At 42.9% G+C, this 19,846-nt stretch overlaps 1 protein-coding gene across 4 annotated transcripts in view; it reads right to left on the bottom strand.

Annotated features, from left to right (window-relative positions):
• The window catches only part of HNF4G (hepatocyte nuclear factor 4 gamma), a 68,186-nt gene that overhangs the window by 35,450 nt on the left and 12,890 nt on the right, over nt 1-19,846 (bottom strand). For 2 of the 4 annotated variants that reach the window (XM_083517351.1, XM_083517353.1), the window contains exon 2: nt 7,745-7,830. The exons of the other annotated variants lie outside the window; for them this stretch is intronic. The gene's annotated coding sequence lies outside the window, so the exon portion shown is untranslated. The remainder of the gene's footprint in view (nt 1-7,744; nt 7,831-19,846) is intronic. 4 annotated transcript variants of the gene reach the window in all.

The raw sequence follows: 19,846 nt of genomic DNA on the forward strand, positions 1-19,846 counted from the left end.
TGATTTAAATCCATGACCTTCCGCCCCCGCTCCCACCAATTACTTTAATTTAGCTTGGAGAGAATTGTGTGATATTTATTGCATTCATGTTCTGGGGGCAGGGTTTCTATTTAATTTTAATATAACCTCCATGGTGCTTTAAAAACACACAATAACAATAACAGGCCCTTTAGTCATTTACTCTTTAAATAAAACACCTTTTAATTATATATATATGCATGCGCATTTGTCATCTACACCAAGGAATGGGATATCTGTGCTCCTTCGAATCTTGTCAGGCTCCAACTTCCATCAGCCTCAGCCAGCGTGGCCAGTGATCAAGGATGTTGGGGGTGGTAGTCCAACACTTGTAGGGTCACAAGTTGCTCATCCCTGAGGCACGCTCTTCTACAAAACCAGAGGGGCCTCACATAGTGGTGCATCATGCAGATAGGGCACAAGAGGGCGAATAGAAGAGGGCACAGCTTAATGATAAGAGGATTTAAAAGGTACTACCCTAGACACACAGAGAGAAGTGCAAGATGGAGCCACCACTTCTGGCAACAGCCTTGTCTTTCTTATTACTCATAGTTTCACCCTTAGAGGAAGGATGGCAGTTCAAGTTATTGTACTGTACTTTTAAAAGATTCTGCGCTCACTACCAGCTGATAAGAATGCTATCAGAAAGCATTCCTGTGATATCTGCAAGGCTCCCTTGGTATGCTAATTGTCCTGTTTTCTATTAGAGTTTGATCATTCAAAGCAGGATATAAAATAGAAAACACGCTAATAAAAATCAAGGTTATAAAAGGCTTCCTGAAAACCCAATTCAAACAGCCACTGTGAGTTCTCAGGTTTGCACGCTGAAACAGCTATCAAACTCTCTCTCTTCCTTAAATATCCACCATACTTATGAGACATTTCTTTCACGTCACTGTTCTGGGACTGCCAAATCCTCACCAATGCTCTATCAATCTCTCATCACTGGTAAAAGGTAAAGGGACCCCTGACCATTAGGTCCAGTTTCAAAGGACTCTGGGGTTGCGGCGCTCATCTCGCTTTACTGGCCAAGGGAGCCGGCGTACAGCTTCCGGGTCATGTGGCCAGCATGACTAAGACACTTCTGGCGAACCAGAGCAGTGCACAGAAATGCTGTTTACCTTCCTGCCAGAGCGGTACCTATTTATTTACTTGCACTTTGACGTGTTTTCGAACTGCTAGGTTGGCAAGAGCTGGGACCGAGCAACGGGAGCTCATCCTGTCGCGGGGATTCGAACCACTGGCCTTCTGATCGGCAAGCCCTAGGCTCTGTGGTTTAGACCACAGCACCACCTGCGTCACTGGTAGTCCAGGTTATATTGAAGACTAGCACTGGGAACATGTAATCAACCCAACGATTTCCTTAAATTTAAATGAGGTGGGACAAAAGCATTCCCCGAACATTGGCTTGATCTTCAGTGGATGAGTGAATTTTCAGAACATTTGTCTTTCCCTTAAATACAATTCTGTCAGGATGCTGTCAGCGGCTTCCGGCTGGTTGCCCAGGAAACTATAAAGACAAGGAAAAGCTTCTTACAGTCCTTTTTTTATTTCAGTCCTTACACAGAGAGGCTATAGAACCCAGCCTCTTGGATAATGGTGTTGTCCCGAGTGAATCTCTACACACCCCCATCTCTCCCACTTCATCACTTCTACAGGTGCTGCTATGTGCCCTCTGTCTTTGAGCTCTTTGCTCTCCTACTTTTCAGGCTCGCCAGGTTCTGGGAGATGGAGAGTCTGGAATGCTTTCTAATGACAACACATCAACTGGGTGTTGTTCCAGCTCTTCCATGATTTCCCAGCTTTTCCCCATCTTCCTCTGAGCTGCTACCTCCCTCAAACCCTTGTTGTAAATCTATACTGTCTTCCTCTTCCTCCTCCCTGGAAGGGTCAGACTGGGGAGGCGGTCTCCACCACTCTCCCTTCTCTGCCCAGTCCCTGACACCTTCCCTCTCCTCCTCCTCCAGCATCTTGTTCTCACACCTCCACAACTTCAAATAGTCAGCATGTGACTATGCTAGTTCCCAGGAGCATTGCTGGCTACCATACACAGAATTGTAGCCAACTTGGACTAATGACCACCTGAAATATTTTTCCATCTTCACCGTATCAAGCAGTCAGTCCCTGACCTTTCCCGCCCCGACCTGGCCATAGTGATCCATGTGATGGTCACCTCCAGGCTTGACTACTGTAACTCGCTCTACATGGGGCTGCCCTTAGTTTCAAGTCCCAGAAACTCCAGCGGGTGCAAAATGCTGCAGCAAGACTCCTCACAGGGTCCTTACCATTCACCCAGTGCTGTACCAGCTGCACTGGCTCCCAGTGGAGTATAGGGTCAGGTTTAAGGGGCTGGTTTTGACCTTTAAAGCCCTATGAGGCCAAGGACCCTCGTACTTACGGGACCACCTCTCCTGGTATGCCCCACAGAGGACCCTATGGTCCATGAATAATAATAGCTTAAAGTCCTGGGCCCTAAGGAAGCCAGACTATCCTCCACCAGGGCCAGGGCTTTTTCAGTGACGGCTCCGACCTGGTGGAATGCTCTGTCCCACGAGACTAGGGCCCTGCAGGACTTGATCTTCTTCTGCAGGGCGTGTAAGACAGAGCTATTCCGCCTGCCCATCAATTTGAATTAGCCTGATCCTCTATTCCCTTTCCTCTTCTATGAAGAAACCCTTTCTGGGACTCCACATTTAAATTCTTCCCTGGTCTCCTTGCTGGCCTTAATAGGACCAACTTGGCCAGTTAGCCCTGGTGATCATTTGATGTCTACTGACTGGGGTTTTGGGTTTCCCCCCCAAAATGACCCCTGAATTTTTGAATTTTATTGATATTGATGCTGCATTTTATGTTGTATTTTATGCTGTTTGATTCTGTTTTTAAGTCGCATTTTAATCAGTGTTTTATATTTGCTGTTAGCCGCCCTGAGCCCAGTTTTTAAACCGGGAAAGGCGGGGTATAAAAATAAAAATAGACTAACTAACTAACTAAAGGTTTTTTGTACAGCAAATCTTCCTCAGTGTATAATTTCATTTTCTTCCATTTATATCCTACTTTTCTTTTCATCATAGAAGGTGATATACATGGGATTCCAGTAGATGAGTTCAGTTCATTGAGTTCGAATGAGGCTTATTCCAAGGGATTCTGCCAGAATTTCCCCCCAAAAAACATTGTTTTGACCACTCAGGTTGTAGTTACTTCTACACCATGTGAATGAATAGGAACCAGAATAGCTTGAAACCAGACACATGTGTGGACTATAAACAACAAATGCATTGCCTGAGTGCATCCAGTCCCTAAAACGATAGCTGTGTACTCTTGGTGTTTTATCATTATATTTTGAATGTAGGAAAGTTTCTGCAAGCGATCCCCTGGGGATGTGTAAATTAGGACTGCAAACAATAATCTCATAGCTGTGTCAACTAATGTGATCATTTATAAATTGACAAAGAGCAATTTTAAAAGGTGAGGATGAGACTGAGATCACTTTGAAAGTGTTCAATCTTTAACATTTGTCTGACCAGGCAATCCTAACCATGCCTACTCAGAAGTCAATCCTACTGAACTCAACAGGGCCCACGTTCAGGTTAGTGGGGTTAGGACTTCAGCCTAAAGGCAGGATTGACTTAACCAGACCCATCAGCAGAAGCCCTGAGCAAGGACTTCTACTTACACAATGGGTCTTTCCTCCCTCTCCTCCCCCCACATGCCCTGCACCCCCCATAATTGGCTCTGGGGTGGGTTGGGAGAGCCTCTGGATTAGCATTCAGGGGGAGGGGGGAAGGGAGGATTGTTTTGTCTGGCAAGCTGGAATGCTTATACACACAGGTGACTGGAAGAGCACCACACTCAAGAATAGGCACACGAATGTTATTAAACATGACTACCTTAGGTTGATTAAATGGATCTGCTCTAAGGAGACCATTGCACCACACTGCCTCTAGGGATTGTGCTTCCGTATTTAATGTGGTATAGAACAGGGATGGGGAACTTGCAGCCCTCCAGATGTTACTGGCCTATGGCTTCCATCATCCATGTCCATTGGCCATGGTAGTTCAGATTGGTGGGAGCTCCAAAGTCTAACGTTTGGAGAACCCTAGGTTCTCCATTCTTGTTACAGTACAGTGGTACCTCGGGTTACATATGCTTCAGGTTACATACGCTTCAGGTTACAGCCTCCGCTGACCCACAAGTAGTGCTTCAGGTTAAGAACTTTGCTTCAGGATAAGAACAGAAATCGGGCTCCGGCGGCGCAGCAGCGGGAGGCCCCATTAGCTAAAGTGTTGCTTCAGGTTAAGAACAGTTTCAGGTTAAGTACGGACCTCCGGAACGAATTAAGTACTTAACCTGAGGTACCATTGTATGTGAGTAACAGAAATGGGTAGGGGGGTGTTAACATGTGTTTCGATTTCTGCTGTGCTTATATAATCAAGATGGTGGTAATATTTTCATTTTCTAGAAGACAAAGTGTTCTAGGGTATAGATTTGCAATCATCAGGTGGAGATTTGCTGAGTTACAGTTAAATGACATGTGACTAGTGCAGTTAGTTAAATATTGCTTAAGTCAAGTAACTTATTCTTTTTCCAATTTAGGAGACAGAAAAACTGAGGGAGGGTAGAGTGAAAAAAGGGGAGGAACTAGGAGAGAGTTCACATGTAAGATAAATGTCATGCTGTGGTTGGTTTTTATATGATAAAAAACCTCCTTGTTGAAGAATAGTTAGGCAATTAGTACTTCGTTAATAATCTTTCATGGAAAACTTTGGCTCATATTTGATCATAAACATTTTATGTAGATGATTAGATAAGTTTTATACACATCTTATCCTCATTTACCTTGAGAAACACATACATTCATAAAACGGCTCTCTTTATTGGAGAATTACTGTTTGCTTGGGGTTTTTTGCCCCTGAAAAGGGAGGCGGAATGCTAAAAACCAAAACTGGAGCTTGATAACATAATAGAAAATGGAAGAGGGTGCCAAATTTTTAATCCCAGTTTTCCATCTGCTTTCTCTTCAGTGCTCCTCTAATGGAGGTTTGTCTATTGAGACCTTTCCATGTGATCATTTTTTAAGGTGACATGGCATAGCAACACTTTAGGGCCACAACTTGGATTTCTCCTACCAACATGTAGTTGTTAGGTGACTGGGTCTCTTCTGTGCTTGGTGGGTTTCTGCAGGCATGAGGAAAGCAATTCCAAATAACAATTATTTCATGGAAAACAAGCCAGGGGCAGAAAAAGTGGGTTTTGTCTCACCACCCTTTCAGTAATGGTGGTAAGGATCCCACAAACCAGACACGTCAGTAGCTTTCAGGCAGGCTGGCAAACCCTGGTCCACCCTACAACAAAGGGGGGGGTGAGAATGAGATGGTAGAGTGGACTGACCCACTTCAGATTACTGATGGGGATATATTAATCCTGCACACTTCCCTACGTGACCCCCACAAAAAAAATCCTAACCCCCACAAATTAGTATTTTAAGGGAATATGTTCTATCCTAGCCTTTAACCTACTATACTTGTTTTGTATTTGAACTGAGTTTTTAAACAAAGTGAGGCATTAAAAAATGTTATCCTCTACCTGTACTCTAAAGTGGCATAGTCTACGCTACCAACTCATCCTGCTGCATGTTTACACCAAGCTGGTCATGGTGTGATGAGCTATCAGTCGTTGGATTCTTTATGTGACACAGACTCACACAGCTCACTTAGGAACATCAAGCTAGCCACATTAAATCAAACTAATTCAATCATTCTTTTGCAATAAGTAGCTGGTAAATGTGTTTCAAAAATCCAATCTAAGTTTCTCTACCCCTACTAATTATTATGTACCTCTAGTATAGTCTATGCAAATCATCAGGGACAGTGGGATCTGTTATTTTTCAGCCTACTCAAGACAGCTTTACATTTTAACTAGAACCTAAACTGACACAGCAGATTCTTGCTCAAAGGAGCCATGACTAACTGCTTAATGCTTCCCAAGGGGTATGTGTGTTGGCACATCACTGAGATAAGAATTTCAATGCATGTGCTTGGCTGCACAATTAGTCTCCTTTTTGTCATTAAGTGAGTTGGTAACAAAGTTTTAGGTTGCCTGCACTGTACCCATATAATGTACATGTCTCAAATTAACATGAAATATGGTCTCTGCTCAACCAAGAGAAGGTATATTTGGGACTGAGAATATCTTGCTTCAGAATACAGTCGTGTCCTATGCTTTATATAAAGTTTCCCTATTAGGGAGTTCTAGGGCTTTCCAGAGAACCTGCTTAGAGCATTACTCTCATTTGCTTGCACAAGGCAAAGGTTAGACTTGATCCAGTCTTTATTGAGCATTTGTCCTGATTTGCTTCTAGGGTGTTTACACATCTTCCCACATCTTCAGTACATTTCATCTTCACTTTTCAAACCCTAAAAAGTCAAGGTTTTATTGTTGTTTTAAGTCAACTTGTTGCTCTAAGGCAACAGAGCCCTTTATCCACTTTAAATCTGCAAACAGGGCCGGCTTACCCATAGGCCCTAGGGGTGCGGGGCACCCAGGCGCCGGGCTCTCAGGGGTGCCAGGCTGAGATTTGGAGTCCGGGAATTGAAGAGCCAGGCTAGCCAACAGATGCTGCCAAGCAGAGCAGAGCCTGTCGGAGCGCTGCAGGCATTTCTTCTGCTGGCACTGAGGCAGCCGGCCAGCTACCCTCCTGCGTGCCTCTGCAGGGATTACTCTTCTTCCTTCACTCGCAGCAGAGAGTTGTGTGCCCCCCAAAAAAGCTCAACAATTCTGAGCTGCCCCCCAAAAAAAGAATTGGGGGTGCTGGGCAGTTTTTTGCACCCCGGCATCACATATGCTAAAGACGGCTGCAAACCTAATATTCTGGTATATAAAGCAAGGGTCTGTATCCCTTTTCTATGTGTTGTTCCTTCCCAACTGTAACACCTGAAAAGGATGACCATCTACATCAGGGATGGGGAAAATCAGGCCTGAGGGTCAAATGCAGCCCTTGGGCTGGAAAATGTCCCCCATTCCAATCAACACAGAATATGGGCTATTCCTAAACTAACTGAATAAATGAGAATAATTGGACTAACAGCATGAACTATGCTCATGTGAGTTCATTACCATTTCTCCTACACACACACACACACTGCAATGCTGGGCTCAAGGTGTGGTGACATCACACACGTGAACAGGCAACCCTAGTCACTCTTCAAATACCAAGACAATACTATACCCAAAGCATAGTCTGGCAGTGATGTTCAGCGATGGACAAATATATTTCCAGTCCCTGTCTCTATCATATGTTGTACCTAGGGCTGTGAAGCAGATTCTGAGCCTGATCAGGTTGGGTTGAGACTGTCCCAATCACTCCAGGTCAGTTGAGCAGCCCAGACATATCTGGGGCTGTCAAGGGGCAGGACATTATGCAGGAAGGAGAGGAAGGTATGAGTGAGAAGAAAGCATTAAAAGGATGGTCCTACTGGGCAACTGCAAGTTCAAGGAGAAGCAAGTTCTGTGAAGGCCATTGCAACAAGCAGGCCCTTACACACTATAGCCATCAGGCCAACTTCTTCTTTGTTTTTAAATACTCCATTCCTTCTGAAAAGCCTTTCCATTGCTAACTCCATCATTCAGGCTGCCAGATATATATGGTAGTAAAGATCTGCTCTCCGCCACTTCCGATACCACAAGGAAGGTTTTCAGTTAAATGTTAGGCAAAGGAAACTCATATTACCTGGCAGGTGGGCTGGGTTAAGTTGTTAAGGGTGGTGGTACAATCCTGATCTCCAGGGTTTTTGCAAACAGGTGTTAGGCAAGCATCTGTAAGAAACGGTTTTGGTGTATGAGTTCTCTAGCACAAATCATCGGAATAGGTGACTCTTGGGTTTCCTTCGAACTTAAACTCTGATGATTTCACTATCATGTATGCCAGAGTTTTGGGGTTTTTTTACTTTGATTCTTACCTTTGAAAATATAAGAGCCTTTGCCAAAGGTGCAACTCAAGATTCAGAAGAAGTTAGCAACTTCTTAAGTTCAAAGAAAATCCGCCAGACATTTCTAGGAAAACGTGAACTCTTTGTACATTAAATATGAAAAGACGTTCTTTGAAAATGTATTTGTAGTTTGTTGTGAGACTACCCCTTGGTGGCAATTCCTTTAACAATTTATGGAGAGGAGGGGGTCTCTAATACCTTAGTTCTTTTTTCACATGGCCTCAGTTCAAAGAACCAGTTTGTACTTGCTTTGTAATCAAAAGAAAGCTACACCCGTTAAGAAATTTGTCCCATATTAGAATATTCAGTGAAAAAAGTTGCCAAAAAAAAGGTTAAAGAGCTGCTCAATTTAAATGCTTTAGAAATGAGAGGGGGGAAATCAAAATGAATTCTAAGCATGAACTACATTATAGATTTGCCTTGAATTGTCCTGTACCACTTCCGCCCTGCTCCAATATACAAATGAGCAACTAAGTATGGCGCTTCTCACTCAGTTGATTCAAGCACACAATAGTTAGAAACCAATGCCTGATGATCATCTTCCAAAGCAACTACTCTATTCCAAACTTAAAAATGGAAAGCATAATGCTGGTGGTCAACAAAAGAGGTTTAAAGACTGTCTCAAGGCAAATCTAAAAAAATGTAGTATAAACACTGACAACTGGGAAACAACTGGCTCCAGTTGGAGAACAGCCTTTACCAAAGATGTTATGGGCTTCAAAGACACTCAAACTCAGGACACAAGGGAGAAACATGCTAAGAGGAAGGCACGCTTGGCAAATACACACCGTGGTCACCTCCCGCCTGGAAACCAATGTCCCCACTGTGGAAGGACATGTGGATCCAGAATTGGCCTCCACAGTCATTTACAGACTCATTGTTAAAACCATGTTTATGGAAGACAATCTTACTCAGCTATGAGTGATCGCCAAAGTGAAGAGCTTGCTGGTTTCCCACAGGCGTCTGGTTGGCTAATGAGAACAGGATACTGGACTAGAGGGATGATTGGCCTGATCCAGCAGGCTCTTATGTTCTTATTAGCTTTCTCCATCCTTGGTTTTTTTCAGCCTTCTTGAGATTTATTGCCATGTGACAAATCATAGCTAAAATATTGTGGTATCTCGTTCTGTCGCATCCCTGCACAATTTCTGAACCACCAAGCTGAGCACAGCCCCACTATACCCAAGTTTGTGGGCCTGCCATTTGCTTAGCAATAATTCTGGGCTATACAATCAGGTGCACACAAAATATAAAGGGCAAAAACGTTGTTTCTGTCTCCTGATTTCCTTCTACTAGGGAGAAAAGTGGGGGTTGGGGTTATGTCCTAAAATATAACCTGTAAAGCTTTGAAAGGGGGAAAGAGACAAAAGGCCTCTTCTGTGCTGACATACCACAGATGAGATTGGGGGGTGGGGTGACTGTTTTTTCAAAGGATTGTAATCAGAGACAGCAGGTATTTGATCCAACCATCTCAGATCTCGGAGACGGCGACACGCGCTCTACTTCCAGAGCTACATCCATCTGCCCTGTGGTGCCCCAGCCAAACTGGGCAAACATAGCCAGAGGTCTAAAGGTCATGAACCTACGAGGCTACAGGAATTGTTGAAATGAATACTCTGTGTTCCAGATGCTGTGAGTCAGGGTTTCCCATGCTGTTCTCAAGCTAGAAATGCCTGCTTCTAATCCCAATGACTTTAGAAGTGACGATGAATCTCTCTCATTGCCTCTGCCCTTTTCCCATTCCAAAGCATAGCATCTGATTTAACAACAGCCATAAATGCTTGCCTGTAATTATATGGCGCACATCAACTGCAGCCCTGTATAGGGAAGAAGCACCACAACATTGCAGGAAGTGGGCTGGCCTGTTGTCCTCTGATCATGAACGCAACATCCTTGTACATCAGAGTGGAGGTTTCCTTCTCTGACATCACTCTTACCATTCCCCCCCCCCTTCAGCTTTCCTTGCCTTACATTCTTCAGGGCTTTCCAACAGAAAGCAATCGTTGGAAACTCTTGATAACCATGCAAATTGGGACTTGTCTGGATAACACTGACCCTGGAGTGGCGGTGAAAAATGGTTTGGCTGGCATTCTAATGTGAATTTACCTAATTTGCAACTTCTGAAACAAAGTACACCCCTGAAAAAGGGAAGCTCCACATCGGCAGAGTGATCACTTGCTTGGTAGCAGTTAACTGGCAGAGCTGTGTGAAGGGAAACCTCCTTCCAATCCACACACAGCCTGCAGCAAACCCAGAGGTGGGGTGGGGGTTGATTGTTCTGTGATAAACTCAGCTAGCTGTGACCATGAGATCTGGCTTATTTCACTAGAATTCCTGGACCATCTGGACCATCCTTAGTAAACACATGAAAAAGTATTAATAGATGCTGAGGACTGGTGATTACCATAGGTGCAAGGAGAAAATTTTAATTTGTCTTCATTTAGATTGGCACTTCATGTACCTAATGGTAAATTGCAGTGATTTTAATGGAAAATCTTTCTTCACAGGGACTGCAATCCACATAAAGCTAGCTCAAACCCTATTAAGCCAATTAGTTCATCATGCAAACCTGATCTTTACCACACGGCATTCTTTACTCCCACATTGCAGCTGAGAGCTGTAATTTATTTCAGCGGCATTTCTGACCTGCAGTGGATTGTATCCAAAGTACTTAGGATCAGGCTGTATATAGGGCAGCTGTTACTATTAAGAAACTGTAAAATTATTTTGGTTTCCGAAACAGTTTCCAAGCTCTTCTGTGTTTACTCTCATAACAACCTTGTAAAACATGTGTAAAATGGGAGCAATGATGACATGAGGAACAAGGAGTGAAGCACAGCCTCTTGGTCAAGCTCAGGCAATGAGTCTATGATGTAGAACTCGAATCCAGGCCTTCAATTTCCAAACCTCTACTCACTAGATAAGGAGATCAAAGGAAGCATCCTCCCCATCCTCTGTGTTTCAGACCATTTGACTATTCCTCAGGAGAATTTGCATCTCTGGTCAGTACGGCTATCAGGGAATTATGATAGAAATGGGAGCAGAGATTGCTGGTGTCTCCTTTTCCATCTGATGTCTAACAAAAATCGGTGCAGTGAACACAATTGTTAGTCCCTGTTGTTTTCAGTTTGAAAACAACATGTAATTGATGAATCCCTATCCCCACATTTGCATAGCTTTTCCTTTGCACTGAAATGAATTGTGCAGAACAACGTAATGTAATAAATTATCTAGGCAACTTGCCATCACAGTGAGGTGACCAACCGTTTCATCAGAAGCCAAACTGTGGTGCAATAGAAGCATCGCTGCATGTGACAAACACAGGTCGGAAGATAAATCAATGCCTTCGAACAGTGGTACCTCAGGTTAAGTACTTAATTCATTCCGGAGATCCGTACTTAACCTGAATCTGTTCTTAACCTGTAGCACCACTTCAGCTAATGGGGCCTCCCGCTGCCACCGTGCCGCCGGAGCCCGATTTCTGTTCTCATCCTGAAACAAAGTTCTTAACCTGAAGCACTAATTCTGGGTTAGCGGAGTATGTAACCTGAAGCGTATGTAACCTGAGGTACCACTGTAAATCCTTACTGGGCAGTCGCTAGTCCTATACACTGAGTGACTAGTGTTAAGAATAATGAAGTACACCTATACTACGTGTGTATGCCATAGGCATTTATGCTATAAAAAATGTCAGAAAGCAATTCATTCTCTGTTGGTAACACTGCTCAAGTCAGGAGTTATGGTTGGAATGCTAAGCAGTGTTGGGAGATTGCTCCGGCATTGCATGCCTGATGGAATGGTCTCCCCTCTCCTCCCTGTGTTGGGGGCAAGCTTGCGATGCACAGAGGGGAGAGGAGGGAAGAAAGCCATTGTACTGCTTCTCACAAGCGCAACTGTTTAGTTGAATCTGGCCCTATATATTTGCGCGCACACACACACACATACACAAGGGGAAAAAATCACGATAACTTGTCTTAAAATACACTGGGTTTTGCCATTTATCTTTAGTTACAGTGGTACCTCGGGTTACATACGCTTCAGGTCACAGACTCCACTAACCCAGAAATAGTACCTTGGGTTAAGAACTTTGCTTCAGGATGAGAACAGAAATGGCGTGGCGGCGGAGCGGTGGCAGTGGGAGGCCCCATTAGCTAAAGTGGTGTTTCAGGTTAAGAACAGTTTCAGGTTAAAAACAGACCTCTGGAACGAATTAAGTACGTAACCAGAGGTACCACTGTATAACCTACATGGATCTCACTCTATGAGTCCACCAGTGAAATTGTTGAATGTTATCTAGACTAGGACTGGACAAACCAGGTTGCTTCTGTTCCATATTACTTTCATATGCATTCACTCAGTCTATTTCATTCCATTCCCACATCTATGGCTTACTTTTGCTTGAAAAAGAAAAGAAAATCCACGTCAAAAAAAATCATTTAAACATATTTTTTTTACTTTATTTATTTAAAATATGCATTTCACAATGCGTTTTGTCAAAATGTTTCTAAATTATTTTATTTGAAAAACCATGCACTTTAAATGCACTTTGATACTTTTTTAAAGCCAAGAATTGCACTCCCACATTTGGAGAAGTGCAAAATCCATTTTTTAGAGATGTTCAGATCTGCAAATTAGCCAGCAAGATGCAAATCAGGTCATTTTGTATGCATCTCAGACATCCTAATGTAGGCTACACTGTCTCTTAATAAAATCTAATTTAATGGCCTAACTTTAGGTAGGTTGTGCACCCCCCTCCCTCCCCCCAAAAAGAACTTGACTATGCATCCACAGCTTCCTCTTTTTTATTATTTTTATTATTATTATTATCATCGCCTGAAGCAAATGCAAGATAGAAAACAAAAATTACTGTAGGCCATCATTGTTCTTTCTCCTTGGGAGTACTGTTCCTAATCCAATCTCCCAGATTTATTTTGGAAATATCCACAATGGCAAGAAGGACTGTATTTAGAAATTAAAATAATATACAATTCAATACCGAGCACTTTCACAGCACACGGATCAAAAATGGGTAAATCTTAAAAACAAAAGCACTGGCTGTAATAACAGCCTTTCACCCAAGGGGGCCTCTATAAGTTTACATTAAAAATAATGGCTGCACAGCACTGAGCATAATAAAAGCATGGAATGGACCGGGTTTCAAACCCACTTCCAATACCATCACTTATCTATGCAAGGTAAATTAGTCTCTCCATCAATACAGAGAAGCTAGACTCTCTGTGGGAAACATTTACTTTCTTGCATACTTCTTCCACCGCATATATTTCGTGAGCTCTTATACACCTAATCTAATAACCATTAGTAGGACAATAAAATGGCATAAAGTGAAGGGAAGGGCACTAAAGTAATCCTATCCCAACCTGTTTATTTAGCTGTGCTTCTTAAGGACAGACCTTCGTACCAGGCAATGCCTGTGGCTAAGGAGAGCATCACACAACCAGTTTTCCCTCACCCACCTCAGCCCAGAAGTTCTAGAGAACTTTTCTCTAATGTAGAATCATTAGAATTCACATACTTGTCCATTTTCGCTCAGGGAATTTTGCCGCCTGTACAAGTTTTGTCTCCCCACTGCCCACTCCACGCGTAGAAAACTGATCAGACTGGCAACTGAATGTTACTTCAGCACTGGGGACAAGGCAATGTCTTCCACTACACCTGTGGTCGGGGAGCTAGCTTGTTGGCTGGGGCAGGCCTTATGGCACACACGTTCTGTTGCTCTCCAGCTTCTACCACCTGAGGTGGCTGATGATCAAGCCATTCCTGGGCACTTTAAAACCATTTTGTCATGTTTCTGACATGAGCCCTTCCCATGTGATCTGGTGTGTCACCTTTGCGCTGTGGGATGGGGCAGTTCTGCTGTGTCTCCCACACAATATGAAGATCATTTGAACAAGGCAAGAGCGCAGCATGAGGGGTTGGTGCAGATATGCAAGAAATAGCCATTACCCATAAGATGAAAAGAGACACTCCTTATTCTACGAAAGCACAGATCAAATGCCTGTTCTAAAATGGCAATTGCCACTTCCAGTTTTTTAGTATGCATATAAAAATAACATATTTGGGTTTGTTTTTATTATTTTTTTAGAAGTCTGCATGTTTAAAATAAAAGTTCATTCAATCTAAAGCTTTTTTAAAAAAATCAGATCAATTAAGTTTTACAGCTCACAGAAAGAAACAGTACACATACATGTTACTGGGGTCAATATTTAGATTTAGAGTTTATTATTATTATGATGGATTCTTTTAGTTATCTGGATTATGTTCTTATATTTTTATTGCTAAATTTTATTATGAATAGTGTTTAATTTTACTTTATAGTTATTAATATGATATACTTTTATTAGTCTATTGCTTATATGACTATCTGAATTTTGTTATGTTTGCAATAGATAGCTCTATCAAATCTATCTGTGCAAGCTATTTTTCTCCTAATAAGCAGCACAGCAGTATCTCACTGTTGTAGCGAAACTGCTACAATTAGCATGGTAATGATAACTACTGCCACCAGAGGAGCTGGGAGACTGGAAGTGCTCTGCTGAAGAAATGTCCTGACTCCTGTTGTTTTCGCAGAGGATCTGTATTCAAACTTGCTTGAGAAAAGTTTGATCTTAAGGTTTATGGCACCTATAGGCAATATAGCTCTTTTTATGGCAAAAGGGGGGGGCAATAGATCCTAAGCAAACACTGATAAGCTCTCTGTTCTGAGAAGTCTCCACCTACTGAAGTGTCCTGACATTGGAAAGCCCCACAGACTGATAAGGGAAAGCAGCTAAACCTTTTTAAAAAGAATGTTGTTTCCAGGGCCATCTTAAGTATATCCCACACCGTGGTGCAAATATCCCTCCGGCGCCCCCCCTTTCCCAGAGTTGCTGACCTTTTTACGGTGCTGCCGGCAGCTTTGCGGGGCTGGAGGGGGCGGGCAGCAGCTAGAGGGTGGCTTCTCCAGTGGGGAAGAGGCAGAGGCTCCGGGCACGGTGCTAGGCGGGCAAGGGCAGTGAGCTGATGTCAGGAGGCACCGCGCCCATCCTCTTCCCTGGTGCCCTCCAGAACTTGGCACCCTGGCGCCCCTATGGGCAAGACGCCCCTGGTTGTTTCATATGGTAAAATGAATGACTCAAAATGGAGAAATATTGCAGCTACACAAATATTTTCTACACACCTGTGCACCAACACACAATGTGTCAAATGTACCTGGTTACACTAAACCAGGGTGGTCCAATGCCTATCCCGAGGGCCGCATGCAACCCTTGAGGTCTTTTTGGGTGGCCTTAGTCTGTAGCCATGCAGATCCACCATCTACTGTGGTACCTCGGGTTACCTACGCTTCAGGTTACATACGCTTCAGGTTACAGACTCTGCTAACCCAGAAATAGTGCTTCAGGTTAAGAACTTTGCTTCGGGTGAGAACAGAAATCGTGCTCCGGCGGCCCATTAGCTAAAGTGGTGCTTCAGGTTAAGAACAGTTTCAGGTTAAGAACAGACCTCCGGAACGAATTAAGTACTTAACCCGAGGTACCACTGTAGTATGTGCTTCTGTTCAAGGGAACTGAGATGATTTGGATGGCTGCTGTGACACCAAGATGACACAGTCACAACCATTCTCACACATAAAGTCAACCGTACTCAGTTATACAAGCCACCGGATGACCCTGCACCAGTCACACTGTTTCTCAGGCCTTTGCAGGGCTGTTGTGAAGCTATAATGGGGAAGGGGAAAGGACCCTCCAATACTGTATATTGAGTTCCTTGGAAGAAAAGCTGAATTGTATATAAACGACACATCAACACGCCACCTCTTTGGGAAGCTTAATATAGTATGTTTGCCTAGCTTTTGTTAACATGATGCCATCCAGATGCTTGGGACTACAACTCCCATAAGCCCTAGCAAGCACCAACAGGGATACCAAACCATTTAGGGCTTTATAGGTTGACAGAAGTACCGGTATCTTAAAATAGGCCCTGTAATGAACCAGCAGGTGTCATGTGTGTCCAGCCAGTTGGACCTACCAGTACCATGGCTGCTGGGTTCTGCACCAATTTCCACCCTGTCTTCGAGCAGCCTCTCAGAGAGCTAATGTCACAGAAAAACAAGGGGGGAAATAACCAGGAAGAGAGAAGTAGCCAATCGAGGAGTGGGAAATTAGCAACACCCTTGCCTGTCTGAGGCAAAATAATCCCTTGTGCCTGTTTGCTGTTTGGAGAATAACGTTATGGAGAAATGATACAGAGTGATTAAAAAATGCAGATAGAGATGATATATGTCAATACTTTAGCCATCTATTTCTGATTGTTTGCAAACACAATTGCAAAGTAATAGTAACGTTATCTGTAAGCATGATCAGAATGAGAGGGGGGAAGAGGTTTCTTTCATTTTAGCAAGTGTTTCTAGAATATAAGCATACGAAGAACAAACCCAGGCTCAGGTTAAATCCAGTTCGGATATCTATCTCTCTTGCACACAAGCACACATACCTCCTCTCATTTCCCTGCAAACCTAGTTATTTTATCTACCTCAACAAACAAGCTACTCTACCTTGTCATTTCAATTTTCACATATTTTCTGTTTGTGTATTAGTTCTATGATTCAACAAAATCTCATCTCAACCCACTGCCATAAGCAACTGTCTGGAACAAAGCTCTTTCTCAAATTCAATCTCAAACAAAATGAAAAGAAACAGGGAGGGGGGAGAGAAAGCAAAGGGGGGGGAGAGAAAGTGGACCACAACCAATCCTATGAGTCCCATTCTCACAGGTTTGGCAAATTCTTTTTTATTCATCAACAGACCTGAGCTTGAAGAGGCGGCTACTTCTGCTGCTGCAGAGTTAACAACAAAAGGATTAAACAAAATAATATCTTCCAAGAAAGCCTGTGTGTGTGTGTGTGTGTGTGTGTGTGTGCGCGCGCGCGCTTATGTGTGTGTTGGTTCTTAACTCAGCACACAGCTAAACACAGTAACTTTCTACTAAATACCCAAACATGTTTTATCTGTCTATCATCTATCTACACACACACACACACACACACACACACACACACACACAAATATTCTCTCTTAGGGAAAGTGTCATCAGTTATGTGTATGTTAGATATCTCCTGAAGGCATACCTTGGTGCTTGAGCTTTCCCAGCACTGTAATGCTGGGCCCTATACCTTTTGTACAGCTTGATGCTGTTTTTATTCATATTATAAATTTTATACTGGCAATTTCATTGTCTTTTGTCACGTGTTGCTTATAGATTGTTTCAATAATAAGCAGTCTAGAATTTATTTTTCTAAATAAATGAAATGTATAATAGAAAGAAATCTCCCAGTCCCACTCAAGTCTTGTTTCAATAAAAAGATTTATTTATTTATAAATAATAATATCCCAGCCTCTCCCAAGTCTTATCTATAGCTTCCCCCTTAATGTCTGCAGGTCCAGTAAAGATGTCCTCATTAGGGTCAAACTACATGTGACATTTGTCAGATGCTTTGCTCTTGCATAGTTGATATTCTAATAAAATAATCAACTGCCAGGAAATGGGAGAAGTGGGCTCTACCCCTTTGCCCCCAGTGCAGTCCCAGCTGGAATCTTCCTTCCTCATCTATTCACGTAGGCAGGTGGCAGCTCCCATTGCCACCTCTAGCATAACACTCTCTTCCCTCCCTTTTTAGCTCTATGAGGAGCCATAAAAAAGAACAGGCAGCACAGGGTCCAAATCTCACATGGTTCTGCCTGTGATGAGACTTCAGAATCCTTACTGTAAAAGGAAAAGTCATTGCACCACCTTAGCCTGTAGTCTCTCGCATAACCCCAGAGTCCCACTATGTCCTTTTGCTACAGATTGGGTGAACACAGCACCAGTTCCTTTCTCCATGGAAAAAACGTTGCCTTTGTTTCTTTTCTCTTCTAAAGGTTTCCTGAAGCTATTTACAAATGACACACCAGACTTACTATACAAAGGAATGGCCTTTGATCACCTTTAAAGCACTACTGTCTGAGTTTAGGGTAAAGAAAGTGTTGTGGTTGTCTGAGAAATTGTTTTGTGCCAATTTCCTGCCTTTACAGAATCCATCGCTGCATAAATGAATAACTGAGGGAGGCTTGGGGTAGTTTTACTAATGAAAACCGAAACAAACAAGCATTATCTATTAGAAGTTGGATAAAAATAATTGCTTGTAGGAACACACCCACACAGTGATCATTACCAATTGTTCACACTTGATAGGATGATTATTCTTGGCAGAATTCTCAGTAAACTCATTAGAAACTTTGTTTTACATTTGATGTCAAGACATTTCAAATGTTCCGGGTTTGTAAAGGTTTCTCTGCATTGTACTAGCCTGTACCATGAATTATTTGCTAGACAGGCATTCCTGCACGAGCTCAATCCTCCCTCCCAAAAGTGCATAAGATCATTTTGAAATTACAGCAATTACTCACATGGATAATATGAGGGGAGAAATATTTAAATGGGTTTTTAGTTTCTGCTAATACAATTTAGCCTCTGTAAATAAGGAAGACGATATACCATCAAGTCATCCATCAGTTGTTTGCAAACCACCCGGAAAAGCTTTCTGGACCACAATGTGAAAACCTCTGATCTATTTATTCTGTAAATGTGTGCGTCGAGAGACCACCAGGCACATACGCAGTTATCAAGATGCTGTGTGACGGGAAAAATAAAAATAAACATACTAATGACACTGTATAACAGTATGTGGGTAAGGCATTTTACCCTTAAATTACATTACTAATGAGGTATATAAAGTGGCTCTAAATGGATTTAGGTCAAGCTGTAAGGCTGCCCTTTAGCAGCTTATCGATTTTCAACAGTGATCTAGAATGTCATATCCCAATAACAGAATTAAATGCTTCTCGTCAGCATGGGGAGATAGGCTACTGACAATCCCATCTCACACATCAGATTTCCATCCGGCTATGGATAATCCAAAATTCTTCAAATAAAACACACACACACACACACACACACACACACACACAAACATTCCTTGGCTGCATCAGAAAACACTAAGATAATGCTGCAGGGGTAGTCATGGATGAAAGGACAACTTCCTGTAGGAAATTGATGTTATGCAACTCCTTTCAGAGAGTGTAAAGACAAGAGGCTTGTTTTAACAAGTCAGTGTTGAAGAATTAGAAATGAGCTGGAAACTACCAGATAGCGTTATAATACAAACTGCTTCCTGCATCCGAATGAATCATTTTGCGCTGAATTTGGATTTGTGACACCAACCTCTTCCTTGACGGCTTCAGCAGTGATGCAGCAACAGCTTAGAAGCACAAAAGCACCTAGAGATTGAGGGTGGCTCGTAGATCATGTAGTCCACCCCCTATTTGAAGCAGGAAATCAAACGAGCGAGAACATCAGTAACAGATAGCTGCCCAGCTTCTGCTTAAAGACCACAAGGGAGGGAGAGTCCTCAGCCGCGCTGGCGGGTATTTGGTTCTATTGTCAAAGTGTTCTTACCATCAAAACATTTTGCCTAATATTGCACCCAAGCCTTCCTTCTTGTACCTTAAGTCCATTAGATCCAGACCTGTCCTCTGGGGTAATGTAAGGCCACATTTGTAAGGAATTGCTCATTTAGTGTGGTGGCACCTACACTTTGGAACTCCCTGCCTATTGAGATCAAGAAGGTGCCTTCACTGTCCAGCATCCTTGACCTCACAGTGGCCAACCAGATTGCATATGGGATGCTCCCAGAGCAGGACCTGTGCACTCTTCTCATCCAGCTAGAACCACTGGGAAACTCCATCCCAAAGTTTATGCTTCTATCCAGTCTTCCACTGAAGAATGCAGCTAGAACCTCTGGAGATCTG

This window comes from Podarcis liolepis (assembly GCF_965112155.1).
Source record: "Podarcis liolepis genome assembly, chromosome: 8".
NCBI classification, from domain to species: Eukaryota; Metazoa; Chordata; class Lepidosauria; order Squamata; family Lacertidae; genus Podarcis; species Podarcis liolepis.